The sequence below is a fragment of the Oryctolagus cuniculus genome, chromosome 2, assembly GCF_051225735.1.
Source record: "Oryctolagus cuniculus isolate XC-2025 breed Fujian yellow rabbit chromosome 2, ASM5122573v1, whole genome shotgun sequence".
In the NCBI taxonomy this organism is placed as follows: Eukaryota; Metazoa; Chordata; class Mammalia; order Lagomorpha; family Leporidae; genus Oryctolagus; species Oryctolagus cuniculus.
Genome location: NC_142868.1, coordinates 200468457 through 200488998, shown reverse-complemented (window position 1 = coordinate 200488998; position 20542 = coordinate 200468457). Strand labels below are relative to the sequence as shown.

Here is a 20542-nt window from a genome sequence, read left to right as displayed (position 1 = left end):
TCCTCCAATCTTAGCACTGTTTTCTGGCTCCTGCATTGATTTCTCAACCACTTTTCTTGGTGATTCTATAAATAGCTTTTTGAGAAATGGTTGACAATGCCTCCTTTTAGGGCTCATCTTCAGCCAGTGGGCTCTGGCTTCTCATATAGGCAGAAAGGAGAGGATTTTCTCCCTCTCCACTTCCTAAACTACAGACAGTGGTTTGGCTTCTGTTTGAGAAACAAGCCTCTTGTAGCTGTGCTGGAAGGCTATTTTACTGACTGAGTGTTAACATTGAACCCCATCACATCCAAGTTTCCAGGTCTGCACAGATATACACAAACAAACCCAAACCTGTGTTTTAGACAAATCTGTCTGTCCAGCTTATGAGAGCCAATATGATATACAAGTGCAGTACACATTTGTAGACCTGAATATCAGAATTTGTTTGCTTCACTTTTGAATTTTTTTCTTCTTTAGTGAAATATGATTGACAAAAATCATATGAATTTTAGCCATTTAAAGTGATGTTTCGATCTTTATATACTTTGTGAGTGATCTGCACATTTAAAGTAATGAAGAGAATCCACCCTCAGTGAACGTCAAGTACACAGTGCACGATAGTGAGCTACAGTCTGGGAGCTGGGGACACGAAGTAACCAGAATGCACTCTTTAGACCTCAGTGTGGCATTTCCTCCACGCCACCCTCCTGAGGCCCAGCTATGCTCTCTGTTTCAATGACTCTTTAGAGTTGACATGTTAGTGACGTCTGTGTGGGCCTGCTCGCTTCACTTAGTGCACTTTCTTACAGATTCATCTGTGTTATCATACATGGCAGACTTCCTTCTTCTTAAAGGTTGAATAATATTTGAAAAAATATATAAAAATTTCTTTACCATCAATAGACACTTTAACCTCTGTGAATGATGCTACAATGAACATGGGAGTACAAATAATTCTCTGGGGTAGTGCTTTTAACTCCTTTAAATACGTATCCAGAAGTGGGATTGTCAGATTAGGCAGCAGGTCTATTTTTAATTTTTTGAGGAACCCCCATACAGTTTTCCGTGATAGAATTCGCTCTTCTCCACCTCCATGCCAACACTTAGCATCTTTTGATTTTTGATTAATAATCACCTTGACAGGTGTGAGGTGCTAGCTGACTGTGGTTTTGATATGCATTGCCTGGTTGTTCCGGTGAGGACCTTTTCACTTGGTGTTCATTTGCATGTCTTCCTTGGAGAAGTGCCTATTTAGTCCTTTGACTATCTTCCACTTCGTTAATTGTTTTAGGTTTCTTTTATTTGACAATTAAGTTTTATTAGTTCCTTACATATTTTGGATACTAACCTCTTACATGGTTTTCAAATATTTTATCCCAATCTGTGGCTTGTCTTTTCATTTTGTTGATCATTTCCTCCACTGCACAAAAACATTTTGAATTTGGTATAGTCTTAATTGATTATTGTTTGTTCTATTATCTGCTTTTGGAGTCATATCCAAAAAGTATTGCCAAGACCTATGTTATGGAGCCTTATTTTCTTCTAGGAATTTACTTTCTCAGTTCTCATATTTTGAATTGTTTTTGTGTATGGTGTAAGATACGGATCCTATTATTATTATTTTCTTGTGGATACCAGCTTCCCCAATCCTGACCTTTCCCTTTGTGTGTTTTGGATGACTTTGTCAAAGACTGGTTTATCATATATGTGTGGGTTTCTTTCTGGGTTTTCTGAAATGCCAGCATTTGAATATCCATCTCAATCTCTTTCTATTTAAATATTCTTAAGCCAATAGATTTAATAACTCTTCAGTTCTATTGTACGACAAATGGAGATGCTACTGATACCCTTCTAATGCCCTTGTTATGGAGTTAACATTGATCTGCTCCCTGTAAAGCAGTTGGAAGAGTGACTAGCACATACCACTTAATATATAACGACTCTTGGTACTACTGTGTCATCATTAACATGGTAGTTGAAAGGGAATGCACCTAGGAATTAATAGGGTTTTAAGTACTTGTGTAATCCTGTGGAGCATTTGCTATGTCTTAGGCTCTGCTCTAAGCACCTGCATGGATTAAGTTTGGATTTATCAGTTGTGTAACATTGGGAGAATTGTGTAGTTTCCATGAACAATTCTATCATCTACAACATGGGCATAAAATACCTTTCTTGGTGGTGGGCCTTAAGCCTAGCAGTTAAAATGCTGATTGAGGCTGCCATGTCCCACACAAGGCTACTTGCATTGAAGCTCACCTCCAGCTCCAGTTTCTGACTCAGCCAGCTCCCTACCTTCCCAGAAAAGCATCTGTATGACTCAAGTAGTCAGGTGCCTGTCACCCAGGTGGGAGGTCTGGATTGAGCTCCTGGCTCCCAGCTGTGAGTTGGCCCACTCCCAGTCATGTTAGCATTGGGGGATTAAATCAGCGTGTGGGAGATCTCTTTCTGTCTGCCTCTCTCTCTCTCTCTCTCTCTCTCTTCTCTCCCCCTCCATCTCTCTGCCTCTTAAATAAATAATGTTTCAAATACCTTCCTTGAATTTTGACAGTGTAAATGTTATTATGTATGTGAAGCGCTAAACAAAAGTATTTACTGGGGCCCGCAATGTGGTGTAGTGGGTAAAGCCACTGCCTGCAACACTGACATCACATATGGGTGTCAGTTCAAGCCCCAGTTGCTCCTCTTCCAAACCAGTTCCATGTAAAGTGCCTGGGAAAGCAGCAGAGGATGGTCCACGTGCTTCGACCCCTGCACCCATGTGGGACATCCAGAAGAAGCCCCTGGCTCCTGACTTCAGCTTGGCCTGGCCCTGGTCATTGCTGCCATTTGGGGAAGTGAACCAGCAGATGGCAAATCTCTCTCTCCCCCCTCCTTCTGTAACTCTGCATTTCAAATAAATAAATAAACTCTTTTTTTAAAAAAAATTTGCTGTATGGTGATTGATGTTATTGTTACTGTTAATATCATCCTCATTACTATTATTAATAATAATTTACTGTCTTAAGAGCAAGAAGAGTTTGTGCTAACCCACAGACAGACACCAGCTGAAATAATGACATATTTGGGGTGATTCTTCTAATGCTATATGAGTGTGAAGATTATTTCTTACTGTGGCAAGTGCAGTTAATTAGTCCTTGGATAAAAAGGTAACAAAAGTAAAATGAAACAAAAAAAAGAACCTTTCTTCTACAAGTAACACCATTAAATCAGTGTGTTCTTAGTATTTCCCATCCTTGGATATCCTTAAAATTTTTTATTGGATAGCTGAGAAAATTAAATTTAAATACAGAGTACAGGTAGTTGACGTTAATAGTAGGAAGGGGTAAAAAGGAAAACATGAAAGAATAACGTTCTGCAGCTCTTACAGTGATTTAAAGTCGCTTTTCCAGCCACAGAAAAATGGCAAGTGTGTGAGGTAATGCATATGTTAATTAGCTTGATTTAGATTTGATTCATTGTGGAATGCCACAATGTGTATATGTATACATCAAAACACGACATTGTATAGCATGAATGTATACAATTTCTATTTGTCAATTAAAAATACTGTTTCAGTTGCTTGATGTGTAGACAGCTGGAGCACAGCTAAGTGTTTCCTAAGCTCTCTCCCCTTCCTACCTCTCTAGAAGCTTAGATTACAAAAGACTACACTTTAAGAGCAGATCCTGGTTCTTTTGTTGTTGTTGTTGTTGCTATTTATTTATTTATTTCTTCCAAGAACAATATAAGGGTCTCCAATTAGTTGCAGGTGCAAATATTATGCATGCAATTAATTGTCTTCAAATGGTTAATTATGGGCAGAATTGGCTAATTTGGGGTGCAATTAACTACTTGCCACTTATTCTGAGAATGCCCGTAGACAATTGTGTCTGCAATTAATTTACAAGAGCCATTATCGTGAAAACCTTGTACTATAAATCCAAGAATAGAGTGGGGGAACTTTTTAGAAGCAGGGTTTCACTCTGGGTTAATTGCATTGACTCTTCCCTTTGGCTTTCCTACGCCAGTTGACTATAAACGGGGTTTCTGTAAGCTGCTTCCATGATTTGTGCAGGCTTGCTAGTGACGACAATGCTGAAGGGCTTCAAGGAGCCAGCGTGCACTCCCTGAAGGTGGGGGCCTCGGGCTGACTGCCTGAAGGACCTCATTCTCACTTATTTGTTTTGTCTGTTTACTATTTTCTGTAGACACCGAGATGCAACAGCATTTGCAGAAAATGGGGTTCCTCAAACCTTTCTCCACAGGTTCAATATCTCTGTTAAACAATAGTTTTTGAATTAGTCTTGCCTATCCATTTATTAGCAGTGATCAATGGTTAAACAGATCCTATAAGAAATCATAAGTACAGTTTTTACATGTGTTAAGTTCTTTCTATAGGACAACCACTGAGCTAAATACTGTGATTAAAGTATCTTACTTAATCCAGAAAATAGTCCAGCATGCAATGTGCTCTTATCATCCCCGTTTTGCTAATAAACTCAAAAAACATTCGACAGCATCCTAGGACATGGTGGAGCTGAGTCTGTGCATCTCTGAGCCCTGGTTCTGTGCAGCTGTGCTGTGTAGAGAATTTCACTTGGAGCACATCCTGTCCAACATCAGATGGGCACACGCAGCGTGTTGAAGATACGCCAAGCTTAGAAATCAGATTTCCTACTGCCCAGTCCCATGTTCTAACCTCTGCATGCTGCCAAAGGAAAATTCAGGGGCGTTCATTCTGTCCATCATCTGTGTGTTCTGACAGGCAGAGTGGACAGTGAGAGAGAGAGACAGAGAAAAAGGTCTTCCGTTGCCGTTGGTTCACCCTCCAATGGCCAACGCGGCCGGTGCACCGCGCTGATCCAAAGCCAGGAGCCAGGTGCTTTTCCTGGTCTCCCATGGGGTGCAGGGCTCAAGCACTTGGTCCATCCTCCACTGCCCTCCTGGGCCACAGCAGAGAACTGGCCTGGAAGAGAGGCAACCGGGACAGAATCCGGCGCCCTGACCGGGACTAGAACCCGGGGTGCTGGCGCCGCAGGTGGAGGATAGCCTATTGAGCCGCGGTGCTGACTGCAACTGTTTTGAGCCGCGGCACCCGCCCATCTGTGTGTTCTTAATAGAGTATGGTTTTCCTGCAGAGCCTGAAGTGTTTAAGCATCCACATGGATGCCATACAGTTTGAAAATGACCTTCTGCTGAAAATGCCTCCAAGGGCCATGCATGGATTTCCAGCAGAGATTAATGTAGCAGAGATTCTGCAGCCTGGATCAAAAGTGCTTGCAAGGCCGTTCTTCACACCTTGTTTCTTTTGCACTGGGATAGGGTAGGTAATCACGGGTGACAAGTGCTCTCTTCTGATCCCACCTGCAGTACAGGGCAGCCCACGTGCAGGTTGATCTGCAGTGGCAGATGCCACATGTGGCCTCACTGTGTTACTGGAAGGAAGGGAGGAATAAATGTGCTGTATCAGAGAGTAAGACAAAAAGTCCCATCTCCAGACACAAGGCAGGTCTTGTACAACTGGGATCTAGGTTACGTCAAGCTTTTCTCGCTTCATGAACATTCAGGAATGATAATCAAGAGCACTGGGGACCTTTAAGATGCCTGTAGACTGGGCCACTGTGATCCCGCAGCACCAACACAAGCCAAGTTGCTCTCCAAATTCAAACAACTGGGACTGGCACTGTAGTGCAGCAGATTAACGTGCTCAGGATACCCAAGACCCATGTCAGGACCCTTGTTTGGGTCCTGGCTACTCCTCTTTCTACCTAGCTTCCTGCTAGTGTGCCTGGGAGGTAGCTATGGTGGCCCAAGTACTTGGGTTCCTGCCTCTAAGGTGGGAGATATGAATGGAGTTCCCGACTCCTGACTTTGTGTTGGGCCATCCTGACTGTTGCAGGCATTTGGGGAGTGAACCACAGGAAGATCCTCCCTCTCGCTCTCCCTCTCTCTGTCACTCTGCCTTTCAAATAAATAAATAAATCTTTAAAAAGTTCAGGGAACTGCCTGCCTTGCAGCTCATCCTCAGTTTGATACCTGGCTTCTTTATATGTCAGGACTTAGCCACACTCTTGTCTTTCTGATTTCGAGTTCTTCTGCGTTCTTCTCAGCATTTAGGGTATTTGGTGTCATGTTTATCACTGTCTCCAAAATCTCAGTTACTGTGCATTAGCTAACAATGACGTCTTATTGTTAACCTAGCCCCCACCCTAGATCAGCTCCTCTGCCAAGTCTTTCCACCCCATCACAGCAAATACCCTCTGCCAAATCAAAGAATGAACTCCGCAGCATGCATCAAGGGCACAATTAACACTGGTCATTTCTTATTGTAGAAGATAGAAAAGGTGCCAGGAGGCTAAAAGATTGGGTTTTTTAATGAAACAAGAAAAAATATTGATTGCTGGAAGAAAACAATTGTCAAGGCCACTTCTGGCAAGAGCAAGCCGTTCATTAGAAGTCAAGTTAGATCTAATTTTGAAATACCGGATGGACGTCTCCTGGTACTTCCTACTGGCATATCATATATGGCACATATAGATAATAGTGGTTGTTTTCAGTTCCATTTATATAAAAAGAGAGCAAACCAACCGAGTAAAATCAAATATAATTAGTTTTACCTAAATCGTAGGTTTTCAGAGCAATTAATAAAACTGAAAGTTGAAAGCTGCTTGTTAAGCAAATCAAAGATCAAGGAATATATTTCCTTGATTGAATGTCACTCTTATGTAAACCAACCTACACAAATCATTTTCTTGTGAGAAGTACAGCAAGTGAGTAATTGGATTATTCAGCCACAGCCCCGACGTAGGCAATTCATGAACTGCATGGTGCCTAACCACCACCCCACAATCTCCATTCCTGATTCCACTTCAGATCTCTGAAGACAAAACGCAGTGGCCTAATACCAGGATGCTGGGATCAAGGTAGAGCTACATCTGAAGCCAAACTCAGTTCTGCCTTGGGGACTTTAGCATGAACATGGCTTTCACCCCACAGCAACCTCCCCTTCCACACCTGGGTAGCCACTTTGGGTGTCTCCTCAGTAGGGTAGGAATTCCTATGATGTCATATGTGTTTAGCAAACTGCCTTTCATGGTTCAAACATGCTAAGTAATATTTGCTATTACTGTATTAATCCTATTCCATTAATAGCCATGCTTAAATATAAGATTCAGATTTTTTGTGGAGTGGTTCTTTACGGTCATATTATATTTCAGGCACTCATGTGTTCTTCTATTGCACTGTCAGAGTGTGTGTATCAGGGCCAGCACTGTGGCACAGTGGGTTAACGCCCTGGCCTAAAGGGCCGGCATCCCATATGGGTGCCGGTTCGAGACCTGGCTGCTCCACTTCCTGTCCAGCTCTCTTCTATGGCCCAGGAAAGCAGTAGAAGATGGTCCAAGTCATTGGGCCCCTACACTCACTTGGGAGACCCAGAAGAAGCTCCTGGCTCCTGGCTTCAGATTGGTGCAGCTCCTGCCATTGTGGCCAATTGGGGAGTAAACCATCGGATGGAACACCTCTCTCTCTCTCTCTCTCTCTCTCTCTACCTCTCCTCTCTCTATGTAACTCTGATTTTCAAATAATAAATAAGAGTGTGTGTGTGTGTGTGTATCAGCATGTATGTGAGCATCTGTGCATGCGACTCTGTGGAATAGGAAGACAGGAAACTACAAGTCACTTTCATTGTTTGAACTTTGGTTCTATCTGTGGGATGGAGGGTTCTCTCAGCTTTTTCTAAAAGATTTATTTACTTTATCTGGAAGACAGAGTTACAGAGAGTGAGTGAGAGAGAGAGAGAGAGAGAGCACTCTCCTGTCCACTGGTTCATTCTCCAAGTGGCTGCAATGACCAGGGCTGGGCCAGACCAAAGCCAGGAGCCAGGAACTTCTTCCAGGTCACCCATGTAGGTACAGGGACTCAAGCACTTGAACCATGTTCCACTGCTTTCCTAGGTGCATTAGCAGAGAGCTGGATCAGAAGTGGAGCAGCCAGGAATCTAACTGGCGCCTCTATGGGATGCCCATGTTGTAGGCAGCAGCTTAATCCACTACATCACAGCGCCAGACCCATCTGACAGCTTTTCTGAATGAGAACAAGGAGGAGTTTTGTAGATAAGGGGGCCTGAAGAGGATACCCTTGGACGTTCTTAAAGAACTTTCTAGAAGAATTCTGACCTCTAACATTCTTGTAGTGTGGGAACTAAGACGCCCGTCTTCCAGAGAGGCCTCATTACATCACTGCAAGAGCAAGAATGATAAAAATTCTGCCTGAGCCAGCATCTGCTACACAGCTCACTTGTGCCTTCCATTCCCGACCACGGGGAGCCTATCGCTCTGTGTTACTTGGTTTGGTCTCACAACATTCTTACAAGGAAAATAAAGCACATGTCACCATACCCTACCAGCAGATAAATGCACAGAGCCTGCTCTGTAGAGGGCAAGAAATAAAGCATAAAACAACCCTCTGCTGTCTGTATTTCCACAGAGATCACTTCAGCTTTCTAATAGCCAGTGTGTTATCCACTGAAGGGCTTCCCTTTACTAAGTAGCACAAAATCCAGGAAAGGTTGGGGCTTCATTTGTATGTCAGGCTTCCTAGTGTGCCACTGGGTCTCCAGGATCCACAGGTATCAGATCGGATAGCTGCAAAGTCACAGTTCTCTAGGAAGAAGAAAGCAGCATTGCATAATTGTATGGGAAAGCGTAACTCCAGGAAGCAGCAATGCCTAAACAGGGTTCCATTTTCAGAAAGACAGTTTCACTATACGAAATCCCTCAAAAAAGCATGCAAACCTTAATATGTACCTACAGAAAAAGTTATCAAATAGCACACAGAATTACATGTAGACAAGTAAGACACCAGAAATTAGGAGCATCCTGGTGGAATTTTGCAGAAACTATACATGGGTTTAGGGAAAGAAAATTGCTGGCAAAAAAAAGTGTGCCCTAGGATGTGCAAATTTGAAAATATTTTAATAAATAATTTGAAAGGTCTTGATCATTCTCCTTGAGATGTGGTAGAAGAGAAACACAGCCAGCAGACCAGTGCCACCCACTGTGGACACACAGGCACGTTAGCAAGACCTGGTGGAAGGCCACGCCACCCGTAGTTGGCTGTGCTACCTTTAAAAGGGGAAACCTATACCTTAGGCTGTTCTTGTTATCGGAGTCAGTGCTCCGCCAGCTGTTTGTAAACTGGAAGCAACTTCTGCTTTATCTCAGTCTGAACTTCACCGGTAGCCACTCAAGTAAGGAGCAGATCTGGGATCCAGGTGCGCAGAGAAGCTGGCTTGTTTGATTCTGCATGGAGATCTGAGAGATGCTGTAGGTGCCATGTAGAGTCAGGGCTAAGCCCTCTTGTCCAGTCCTCAGATTTCATTTTCATTTTCCCTCGGTTCTACCTGAGTGTGGCAATGCACCTGTCTTTCACTGGTTTTAACCATGACCCTGATAATGGTGAAATATGAATATTTCTCTGAACACTGAGGTCCTGGGCTCATGAATCTATTTCAAATAAAACATACACAGTGGGGCCAGTACTGTGGTGCAGTGTGCTAAGCCTCTGTCTGCAGTGCCAGTATCCCATATGGGCACCAGTTCAAGTCCCAGCGGATCTTCTGATCCAGCTCTCTGCCTATGGCCTGGGAAAGCAGTGAAAGACACACAAGTGCTTGGGCCCCTGCACCCACGTGGGAGACCTAGAAGAAGGTCCTGGCTCTTGGCTTCAGAAGGGCTCAGCTCTGACTGTTGTGGCCATTTGGGGAATGAACCATTGGTGGGGGAGGTGGTGAAATGCTCTCCACTTTGAGTGGATTCGGTCAGAACTCACCCAATGCTGCGCTTTTTCAAGGCTAGAAGCTCTGCTCACTCCGTTTCCTCTCACGATAAATTCTTCCTTCTCTTCTCTGATGCCAGCTGGTTCTTGAGTCCTACGCAGTGTCAGGAAATCTTTTCTGTGTCTCTGAATGCCTTCAGCGTCTGACCAGTGCTCGGTGCAGTGGCACTGGCAGGAAGTCAGGTATTTGTATCCCAGCCCCTGATGATTCTCCAGGATGAGAAATTTCTATGTGGGTGAGTGACTGAATCTCAATCCTCAATTTTGGGAGTTCCTGTACAGTGGGTTCAACAAAAGAGCAAGAGGACTGTCTGGCACACACCCTGGGCTGCTGAAGCTTTTCCACTTTCCTACATAGTTCCTTCTTTTTTCTTTTTTTAAATTCAGCCAAATGGGCAGCTGCTTGAGATCCAAGACCCTACTTTGCACCTCTTTTATACCCTGGTGATCTAAAACTGATGTCTTAAAAAGCAAGGTAAGCAGAGTATGCATGGTGCAGCTGTTTATTATTAAGATTTATTTTAGTGGCTTTATAGCACTTAAAATAGCGCCTTTTATAAGTGCAGTTCGATTTTTTCCATTACTTTTTGTTGTTGTTTAATAAAACCTACAGAACACAAGTTTGCTTCAGCTCCTATGTCGGTTTTCAGAACTGCCGTCCTGCTGCGTGCTACAAGTAAATATTAAAACCCTGCTTCATAAGTGCTATGGAGAGAAAGGTTTCCTGAGAAACGCGTCTCCGTCCACACACACTTCCAGCACACACCAGAGGGCTGAGTGGTTTCAGCGAGAGAGACGCTCACCGTTCCAGAGGCTGCGGGCCACCAGCAGGGAGCCGGTGTGCTGGGGTTCTGGTGAGAACTCTTGCTGGTTCCCAGGCCGCTGTGTGTTCCCTCTGCCTGCTCCTGGTCTCTCCCCACTGTGCCAGCAGGGGTGAACGGGGCCCTCTGATGTCTGCTCACAGGGACACTAATTCTCTGGGGTCCGGGCCCCATCCTGATGACCTCATCTAACTTTAGTTCCTTAGAAGGCTCCTGTCCCTAAACACTACGGGGCTGGAATTCAACATCAGAAACAGAGGGCGGTGGTCACTGATAATCCCTCACCCGCCCGCTCTTCACTGGGGTGCGGAGGTTCCAGTTCCTTTACTGCTTGAGTTGGTGGAGAAAGAGACTCCCTCAGAATGCCAGTCTCCATTTAGCACCCTCTCTGAGTGTCATTCGGTTTTTAATGTAAACTCCTAGTGTGGTTAAAACATGCTGCAAAGATCTCTAAGATTGGGAAATCTGTATGCAGAACACAGGGCCCAACCCCACCCGGCCAGAAAAGCACATGATTCCTGACTTTTTTTTTTTTTTTTTTTTTTGACAGGCAGAGTGGATAGTGAGAGAGAGAGACAGAGAGAAAGGTCTTCCTTTGCCGTTGGTTCACCCTCCAATGGCCGCCGCGGCCGGCGCGCTGTGGCCAACGCACCACGCTGATCCGATGGCAGGAGCCAGGAGCCAGGTGCTTTTCCTGGTCTCCCATGGGGTGCAGGGCCCAAGCACTTGGGCCATCCTCCACTGCACTCCCTGGCCACAGCAGAGAGCTGGCCTGGAAGAGGGGCAACCGGGACAGAATCCGGCGCCCCGACCAGGACTAGAACCCGGTGTGCCAGCGCCGCTAGGCGGAGGATTAGCCTAGTGAGCCGCGGCGCCGGCCGATTCCTGACTTTTTATGTTTAATTAAAAATGACGGGGCCGGTGTTGCAGCAGGTAAGTCCATATGAGGGCCAGTTGGAGTCCCGGCTGTTCTGTTTCCAATCCAGCTCCCTGCTAATGTGCCTGAGAGCGCAGCGGAAGATGGCCCAAGTGCTTGGAATCCTGCACCCACCTGGGAGGCCCAGAGGAAGATCCAGGCTCCTGGCTTCAGTCTGACCCAGTCCTGGCCATTGCAGTCATTTGTGGCGTGAACCGTTGGTGGGAAGGTCACCGTCACCATCTCTCTCTGTCACTCTCACCTCCCCCCTCCACTCTGCCTTTCAAATAAATAAAATAAATCTTTTAAAAGATTAGCAAAACCGTTATCCTGAACATACATAAATAAGAGCATTAGCCATTGAAAGGGACGTGGTTGGTGCATATGACAGGGCAGTGCTCATTTTTATAGCACCACCAAATACTAATTACTTTAATTCTCCTCTGTGGTCTGTCTTCTCTCTCTCTCTCTCTCTCTATCTCTCTCTTTCTGTCTCTCTCTCTCTCTTTCCCTCCCTCCCTCCCCCATACAGATAAACCACATACACAGTATGAGCAAAAAATATCAAAATAAGCAGTCATTTTTTCTGATTCTGTACGTACGTACACATGAGCTAATCTAACAATACGATTCAGTTCTAAGACCGATGGCACCACCCTCTAGAACCGTGAGCACACAGGTGGGCATCCCACAGCCAGGCACAGGGCACTGACACCAGCCCAGCAGGGCTGCTGCCCACTTCTCCGGATGTCTCTCCCCAGCCCCTACTCTATAATCCTGTATTCTTTAATATTTGCGCGAGTGCACAGTGGATCCTGATGAACATAAACTTGTACGGATTCCAGATTTGCCTTCAGTTGACAGAAGAGGCATGAAGCCGGGGTAGTCCATATCATTCAGGAGGTGACCTTGACCTACAGACGGTATCAATGACAGACAGCGCACTTCGGGGCCACCTGCACAGGAAGCTTGCCAAGGGCGATTCCGTGGGCAGGGGTTCAGGGGTTGGGGATGGGGCCCTGCAGTTTTTTACCTGGTGGCTGAAGCCCTGCCTGCATCCCACGGCCCAGGAGCCATGATTCTGTTCCAAGGCAGCCAGCCCCCGGTGCCCAAGGCAATTGCAGCCACAAAAGAGGGCTCTTCATAAAGAATTCAGCGAGATGTTTTCCTTTCATCCTCAGTTCAGGTTGCTCCTTCCAAGGGGAATGGAGAAGCCAACTCTGTTTCTGTAATGATTTTCCAGGAGGCATGTGTGTCCTCGCAGGGGTGGGGGCGGGGCCGGTGCAGACCCGAAGGGCAGCTGGGCCTCAGGCTTCCTGATTGAACTGTGTTCTCCTTAATGGATTATCTAGGTGATGGTCCCCTGCCCCGGTCACTCAGGCGGCTGCTTAGCCCTCGCCCTGTCCACGCAGAAGGTTGGGGCTTTGAGCGAGAGGGAGGATGAGCCCTGAGCCTGTGAAAGGACTGTCTAAATAAAAAATGAAGATAATAGAGCTTCAGAAACCCTTAAGGGCCAGAGGGAGTGAGGCAGGCCAGCTTTTGAAAGGAGGAGAGGCCACTCGCCTCTCCCTGCACCTGCTGTCTGAGAAGTGCTCTTACTGAAGAGGCCTGCGGTCCGATCTGCATATCAAATAGCCGATTTGCAGATGAGGTCATGCATTCTGCGTCTGTGTTTGCTGTGTTTAGCAGGAGGCCACAGAGTCCCACAGGCCCCCAAGTCAGCAGCCCCTCACCCACACTGAGTTCAAAACCAGGGTTGAGTTTAAGGAATAAATCTCTGAAATACCTAAGGCCTGGGTTAGTTCAAAGCACCCGAGACCTGCAACCAGTGAGGTTTTCTTTAGTGACTGGGGTTCACCAGCTCAAGTCTTGGATAAGGAGAAGACTCATGTATAATCCAGTTAGCGCTTCTCCTCTCCTTCTTGTCATCACACGGATCAGTGCTTCCGTGCATAAACACAGTGCCAGCTTTGGTCATGCCTAGCAGTGGCTTATTATCTGATCAAGTAGCAAGAGGGGAAATTAAAAATACGGTGCTGTCTACTTAAAATACATTAGTTTTCCCGTTTCCGATTATCTAGAGTCTGATGCGGGTAACTGATCCCAATGCTCAAGGAAGTTTTGTTGTTTCAGAATTCTGCTAATCTACTGGCTCTTACTATCTCTGTGTGCATGCACATAGATTTGTGTGTATATACACACATGTTTCAACCATAGGCTTTCACGATGCAATCCTGCAAAGGAATAAAGCAGCAAACAAAAGTGACCAATGCCTCTGTAATTCAATATTTGTCTGTTTCCCAAGAAAGGACAGAATTATTTCACTTGGCCTCATTCTTTAAGCTGGGTTTTCATATTGCTCTGTGAAAAGTGGGAAAATACCAGAGCAGAGTATTTTCTTAAAACTTATAATAAGGGACTGGGAAAAAATCAGTTCAGGTGCATTTAAGATGAAGCTGCTATGTTAACTTCTTCTGCTAGGTTAACTTCTTTTCATAAATTCTTGGGCAAAAATATTGTTGTATTTTCTGGTTCATTGTGGTGATTTTCAAGACCCTACTGCTGTTTCTGGCTGCAGAAGTTAACTTACAGATCTGGAACATTCTCTCGAGGCTAAGGAAAAGTCGCTGCCATTGCTGGGAATGACCATGATAGTCCAAAGATGACCGAAAATGAGGGAAAAAAGGCTAGGGCTTCAGGTTTAAGTAAAATATTAAAAAAATGTGTTTTCTTAAATTAATATATCATTCTATGAAATATTTTAGGTGCTTTACTTAGATGAAAAAGATCCATAAAACATAGAAAGGCAAATTTGCAAAATTAAAAAAAAATATGCCAGTGAAGTATGGTTAGTTAAGGATGCTTCTGTGATTGCTTGAAGGAAACTGAGGGGTACTCAGGAGTAAGCCTGTGGAGAGTGAAACGTACTCACCGCTCCTCAAAGACAGGTGATTCTACTGAGTGATACTGGGATACGATTTTTTGATGTCTTGCATAATAGACATAAAGTGTGGAAACTGAAGTAGGTGCTTGGCCTCGTTCCCACGGCTCTGATGTGGATGCCTGCGTCCCATATCTGAGTGCCTGCGTTCCAGTTCCAGCTCCACTCCCAATTCCACCGTCCTCCTCACGCACATCCTATGAGGCCGTGGTGGGGGCTCAGGTGGCCAGTCCCTGCTACCCCAGGGGGAGCCCACGATGGAGCTCTGGTCCTGGTTTGGGGCCCATCCCAACCCCAGCTGTGGTGATCACCATTTGGGGTGTAAGACACTGGCTCTTGCTGGCTCTGTGTGTTTGTGTGCGACTGTCTCTCTTTGTCTTTCAAATAAATAAATAATTTTTAAGTGTCTGAAAGTGCTGACTGTTACTTGCACAACGGTTGAGACTTTATATTCCTTTCAAACAGTTGGTTTCAGTTGATATTTTCTTTTTTCACAGGGAGAAGCTGTGGCTGAGAGAAGCTGCACCTACTCAAGACCACTCGGTGTGCAGAGAGCTGGGAGGACCTGGCATCTCCCAGCTCCCCCACGATGCTCTGCCCCTCCCCCACAGCTGCCCTGGGACTCACGTTGCAGAACTGTAGACTGAACACAGAGAACTACATAAGATGAAGAAACAGACAAACCGCAGGAGGTATTTCTAGTTAGAGAAGAATTTGTATTATGCCCAAGTGACCTTTTGAATGTCCAATATATTTAACTTCTGCATTTCTTTTTTAAAAGATTTATTATTTTTATTTTTTTTAATTTTTTTGACAGGCAGAATGGACGGTGAGAGAGAGAGAGACAGAGAGAAAGGTCTTCCTTTTTTTCTGTTGGTTCACCCTCCAATGGCCGCCGTGGCCAGCGCGCTGCGGCTGGTGCACTGCACTGATCTGAAGGCAGGAGCCAGGTGCTTCTCCTGGTCTCCCATGGGATGCAGGGCCCAAGCACTTGGTCCATCCTCCACTGCCCTCCCGGGCCACAGCAGAGAGCTGGCCTGGAAGAGGGGTAACCGGGACAGAATCCGGCACCCCGACTGGGACTAGAACCCAGTGTGCCAGCGCCGCGGAGCCTGCCAAAAGATTTATCTTTAACATTTATTTTTATTTGAAAGGCAGAGAGGGGCCGGCATTGTGGTGTAGCAGGTTAAGCTGCTGCCTGCAATGCTAGCATCCCATGGGTGCAGGTTCGAGTCCAGGCTGCTCCACTTCTGATTCAGCTCTCTGCTAATGGGCCTGGGAATCAGTGGAAGACAGCCTGAGTACTTGTGCCCCTGCCACCCACATGGGAGACACAGATGGGGTTCCCTGTTCCTTGCTTAGCCTGACCCATCTTTGCCTTGGCCCAGCCCTGGCCATTGAGGCCATTTGGAGAGTGAACCAGCAGATGGACAATCTTTCTCTGTCAATCCTCTCTGTAACTCTGCCTTTCAAATAATAAAATCTTAGAGAGTAAGAGAGAGAGAGAGAGAGAGAGAGAGAGAGAGAGAGAGGTACCATCTTCTGGTACATTCCTCAAAAGGCCAGGCCAAAGTTAGTAAACAGAACTCACCCACATATCCATGCAGATGTCAGAGATTCAAGTGCTCAGGACATCATGTGCTGCCTTCCCAGGCATCAGCAAGGAGCTGGACCAGACTTGCAGCAGCCTAGATTCAGACAGGATGCCCGCGTTCCAGGCTCTCCTCAACCCGCAGTGCACCTGGGGTCCTGTAGGAAGCCCGGTGATCTCTGCAGTTGAGTATTGACCCTGATTAACTAAAGACCCTCTTGCATATGCAGAATTGAATAATAAAGACTTAGCCAGACCAGGTATCCAAAAAGCACGGGAGTCATATTTGTATCTGGTTGTGGCTCCATCTCTGGCCTTTTTTTATAGAAGCCCTCAGCTGCAACAGCAGTGCAGGGGTTAAGTCCAGTTGTCCTCTAGGGAACCAGCAGGGACAGTCCACATAAGAGTCCTGGGCACATTACCCATCTGCTGTCTAATAAAGTAAATTTTAGTTTTATTGCTACTGATGTTTCTTTTTTTTTTTTAATAGTCAATTTTTTCAATATTCACACTGAATGCCAACTAGCCTGTTGTTTACAAATGCAGGGATATTCTCCATACTACAGAGAATTTCCGATTAAAAACTGTATTTATAAACATGTTCTAACAGTGTGGGTACTTCTATTTATAATGAGTTAGATTTAAATATTTCTAATGTGAAAATAACCACAAGCAAACAACCTAATCTGTGTCTGCCTTCTAAAAACAGTTGATAAAGTGTGTCCACTTTCTTGTTTACCCGTGAGACGTTCAATTTCTGCAAATCTCACAGCACTTGATTTCAGGATGCTGGGTACTTTGTGATGTGTTTGCCAGTTGTTGTTTTGTTTTTTTTTTTTTTTTCATAAACTGGAATCTTGATTTTTACAATAAGCCAACACTGGATTGTGTGTATGCCCTCCCTCCTCCTTGAAATACACATGAAAGATTCATTCCAAGTTCCTCAAGCTGCCCTTCAAACGCTTGCTTGTGTGCCGTGGTGTTGACAAGTGGTAATAGGAACACAAGTGCCTGGGAGCTTAATGAGCAATTCATCTGCATAGTGAGATTTGGGGAGGGTACAAATAAATCCACTGCAAAGCTGCTCAGGTTAGAGGGGAGAAATCTTATTTATCATGCTGCATAATAAAAAAACTATCTCCCTGTCTATAAACTCACGGCAGCCAGCATGGCAGCTACTTTGCCTGCTTGTGCTCTGAGCTTGATTGTTTTCCTGAAAGCAGTCTGTTCTCTGACCCAACACTAATGAAGACTGTGCTTGTGACTATCTGATTATTTATCCAAATATACCTGGTATGACTTAACACAAGAACAAACAAAAAAATTAAGCACTTCACTGATAAAACGTATGACGTAAGTAGGTGTACACATAAAATTCAATCTATAAATGGCACAGGAGGAACACGATAGATCAGTGGATGTGACTCAGAGGTAAATACTTTGGGGAACTTTAAGAGCTTTGTTGCACCAGGTCTTTAATTCCAAGAACACTACGGGACGTACAGTGGGGAGCAGGCTGGGTGCATTGCAACTGCTATTCCTTAGGTGGGGATCCCTTTGTTAAATTAGATAGCAATCAAAGCCTTGGTCTCTCCCCACCCCCTGGCAACTTCTTCCTATTTCATCACCCTCACCCTGCCTGAGATTAGAAAAATCAACAACGTGATTCCCAAAGCTAACGAATAGACAACTCCAAGGACTGAATGCGAGTTTTTTTGGCACCAAGTGTATATTCTAGTGGTAAATTCTGGGCTGTTTCCTACATCAATGGTCCATAGCCCTGTGCTTTTCTTAATAGGATTTATGCTTGTCGGCTTTCTATCTGGCCTGCCGTGGTGGATAAAGGGAGAGGCAGAGCCCCTGTGGTAACCACAGCCACCCCATCTCCCAGTGTTGACCAATTCCTGCTAAGCACAGAATAGGCCATGGAGGGAAGGCATGTCAGCTTATGCATAAACATGACGGCTCCTATCTGCAAGATTTCCTGACTGCTTAGCCAGATCCTTGTAGTAAACCCTATGATTGAAACATCTGCAACAGGAAAACAAGAAAATCTTAATTCTTTCCAGATTCAAACCCATTTCCAGGCAAATGTCACCAGACTCCACCGAGGGCTGGGGAAGCGGAATGCCTTATGCCTCTGCTGAGATTTGAAAAGGTTATTTCCACGTCTTTAACACGGCAGCGCAGAGGGCTGGGCCCTGAATGGCTGGAGTTGCTAGGAGATAAGTCCACCATCTGAGCCGGGGAGGGGGCTGGAGTTATCTCTAATTGACAGCTCCTTACCCTGAGGGTCTGATTCTAACCTTGACACCAGAACTATAATGAGAGGGCAGCTCCCCGTCACCCCTGCCTCTGGCACAGGCCGGGAGATTCCTGGGGGCCCGTTTTCTGGGTCCTGCTCTGTTTTGGGAGGGAGGCACCGCGGCCCCTGTCTGGGGCTCCCCTTGCCTGGCTGAGCGCGGGTCTGATCCAGGCCACCTGAATAAACTTTCCCTTTTTCTTAAGATGGCCTCGCTTTGAAATCCTAAGAGGATGCCCGGCGAGGCCCTCGCTGGACTTTGAAATGATTTGGAATCCGACCAGGGAAGGTGCATGTCTTTTTTCTTTTCTTTAAGGGAGGCTGTGGGGCGGGGAGCAGGCAAAGCGAGGACGAAGAAGAAAGAGAACAGCGCATCTCGGGTCGGGGCGGCCCCTCCCCCGGCCAGAGGCGCTCGCACCGCGGGTCCTGCGGCTCCCGGAGACGCGGTGAGGACGGGAAGTGGAAGACAAAGCCGAGCGCAGGAGGGGGCGCGGCCGCTGCAAGTGCCGACTTATTTCTCTGAACACAGTAGCCCAGATCTGTGCGATTTATACAAAGCCCGGAGCTCGCCCCCCGAGCGCGCCGCAGGCTCCTCTGGCCGGCAACCCTGGAACACACCCGCGAAGCCAAGGGCCAAGGACAAAGACGCCGCCCCATGTCGCCTTGGGATCTGGACCTGCCAATTCCCGGACTGCGGAGTCCTGACCCCCGCATCGCCCCCCAGAGGAGGAAGCACCACGTGGGGTTTCTCTGCTGGATGCACAGACCCTGGACAGGGACCTCGCATCTCATTAGAGATTACAATAACCGGCATGAGAACATAAGAGAAGGTGGCTAGGCATTCCTCCTAGCTTTGAGAGGAGTCTGGAATATGTAAAATAAACCAATACTACTTAATATTTGCACATATATTTGTTTATCTCCATGCATTTCTGCAGAAGCAATTAGATAGCCCCCCCTGGCCTTTGTCACCATGAACAGCTTGGACACTGATGTGTTTTCAGTGCCACTGAGAGGGGCCAGATACAAAAAGCCAGAATCCTAGCATTTTTCCTGATGAAAATTTTGCCATTTTCCTCTCTCCTTTCTAAATAAAAATTGTTGAAATAACTGCATACCAAGCAGGCTTGTTTGTAATGGGGTTGTTATTTTAAAATGCAACCTTGGAGGGAGTAAGACACACACTCACATCTTGAGAGATTTAATGATATTTTGATTCATGTTACAAATATGATTGAAAAAGAAAGAGGACATAGCCAGGAAAAAATGAAAAAAAAAATGGAATCATCCCTAGTCAGCTAAATAAGACTTCCTTCTCGAGTATCCTCTTTTTTAAAAAAAAAAAAATCTTCTATTTGAATGTAATTCTAATTTACAGAACGTTGCAAAAAGGTAGAAAGATCTCAGATAATGTACCCGGATCCCCAACTGTGTACACTTCGCTCATCTACTTTCTCCTTTGCAGGGTGTGTGTGTGTGCCTATGCCTTATTTTTTTTTTCTTGAGACATTTGGTAATATACTGGAGACAGAAAGCCCCTCTACCTCCAAATAAATAAAGTCCAGGGTCCTTTTCCTAAGACCAAGATGCCCGATGCAGGGACTGGACAACTCCCCCAGTCAGGAAATTTAACCCCAGTGGAAAACTTATCTAATCCGCCATCTCCTGACAGTGTCCTTCGCTGCAATGAGTTCCCAGTCTTGCAGGAATTTCAGGGTCACACACTGCTGTGGTTGACCAGAGGTGGTTTCTAGGACTTCACCAAGACAGAGGTGGGAGTGCAAGGCAGGATAATGCCACCCACTACCCATCGTTGGCTTGGAGAGAGGCACCCATGAGGAGTCACAGCACAGGTTCTGGGGGGCCCAGCCGTGCATGAGAGAAACTTGCCCTCCCCTAAGAACAGAAGCCGTGTTATTTTCACACATCACCTAAAGCTCATTGAAAATAAATATTTTGTATAAAAAATAAATAAATTTGTTATGAGCGGTGACAAACGCCAGTCACTATGAAATATTTGTGGGACTCAGTGTGTGATTCCAAAGGTCCTTAAGCCGGGGCATCTGTGAGTGTTAGGGATGCTTGCCTCACAGCTGGAGGGGCTGAGAGGAGGAGAGACTGAGAGACAGGAAGAACAAGGGAGCTGGGAGAGGATGAAACACTCAGCTCAAGA

General features: G+C 45.7%; 1 long non-coding RNA gene across 3 annotated transcripts in view; it reads left to right on the top strand.

The window, feature by feature from the left end:
* The window catches only part of LOC127487513 (uncharacterized), a 123840-nt gene extending 103535 nt beyond the window's left edge, over positions 1–20305 (top strand). Inside the window, exons 3-4 of one of the 3 annotated variants that reach the window (XR_007914381.3) lie at positions 14974–15168; positions 18686–20305. This is a non-coding gene — a long non-coding RNA (uncharacterized LOC127487513). The other 2 variants (XR_016230658.1, XR_007914380.3) reach the window with 2 other exon arrangements.
* The last annotated feature ends 237 nt before the right edge of the window (positions 20306–20542 follow it).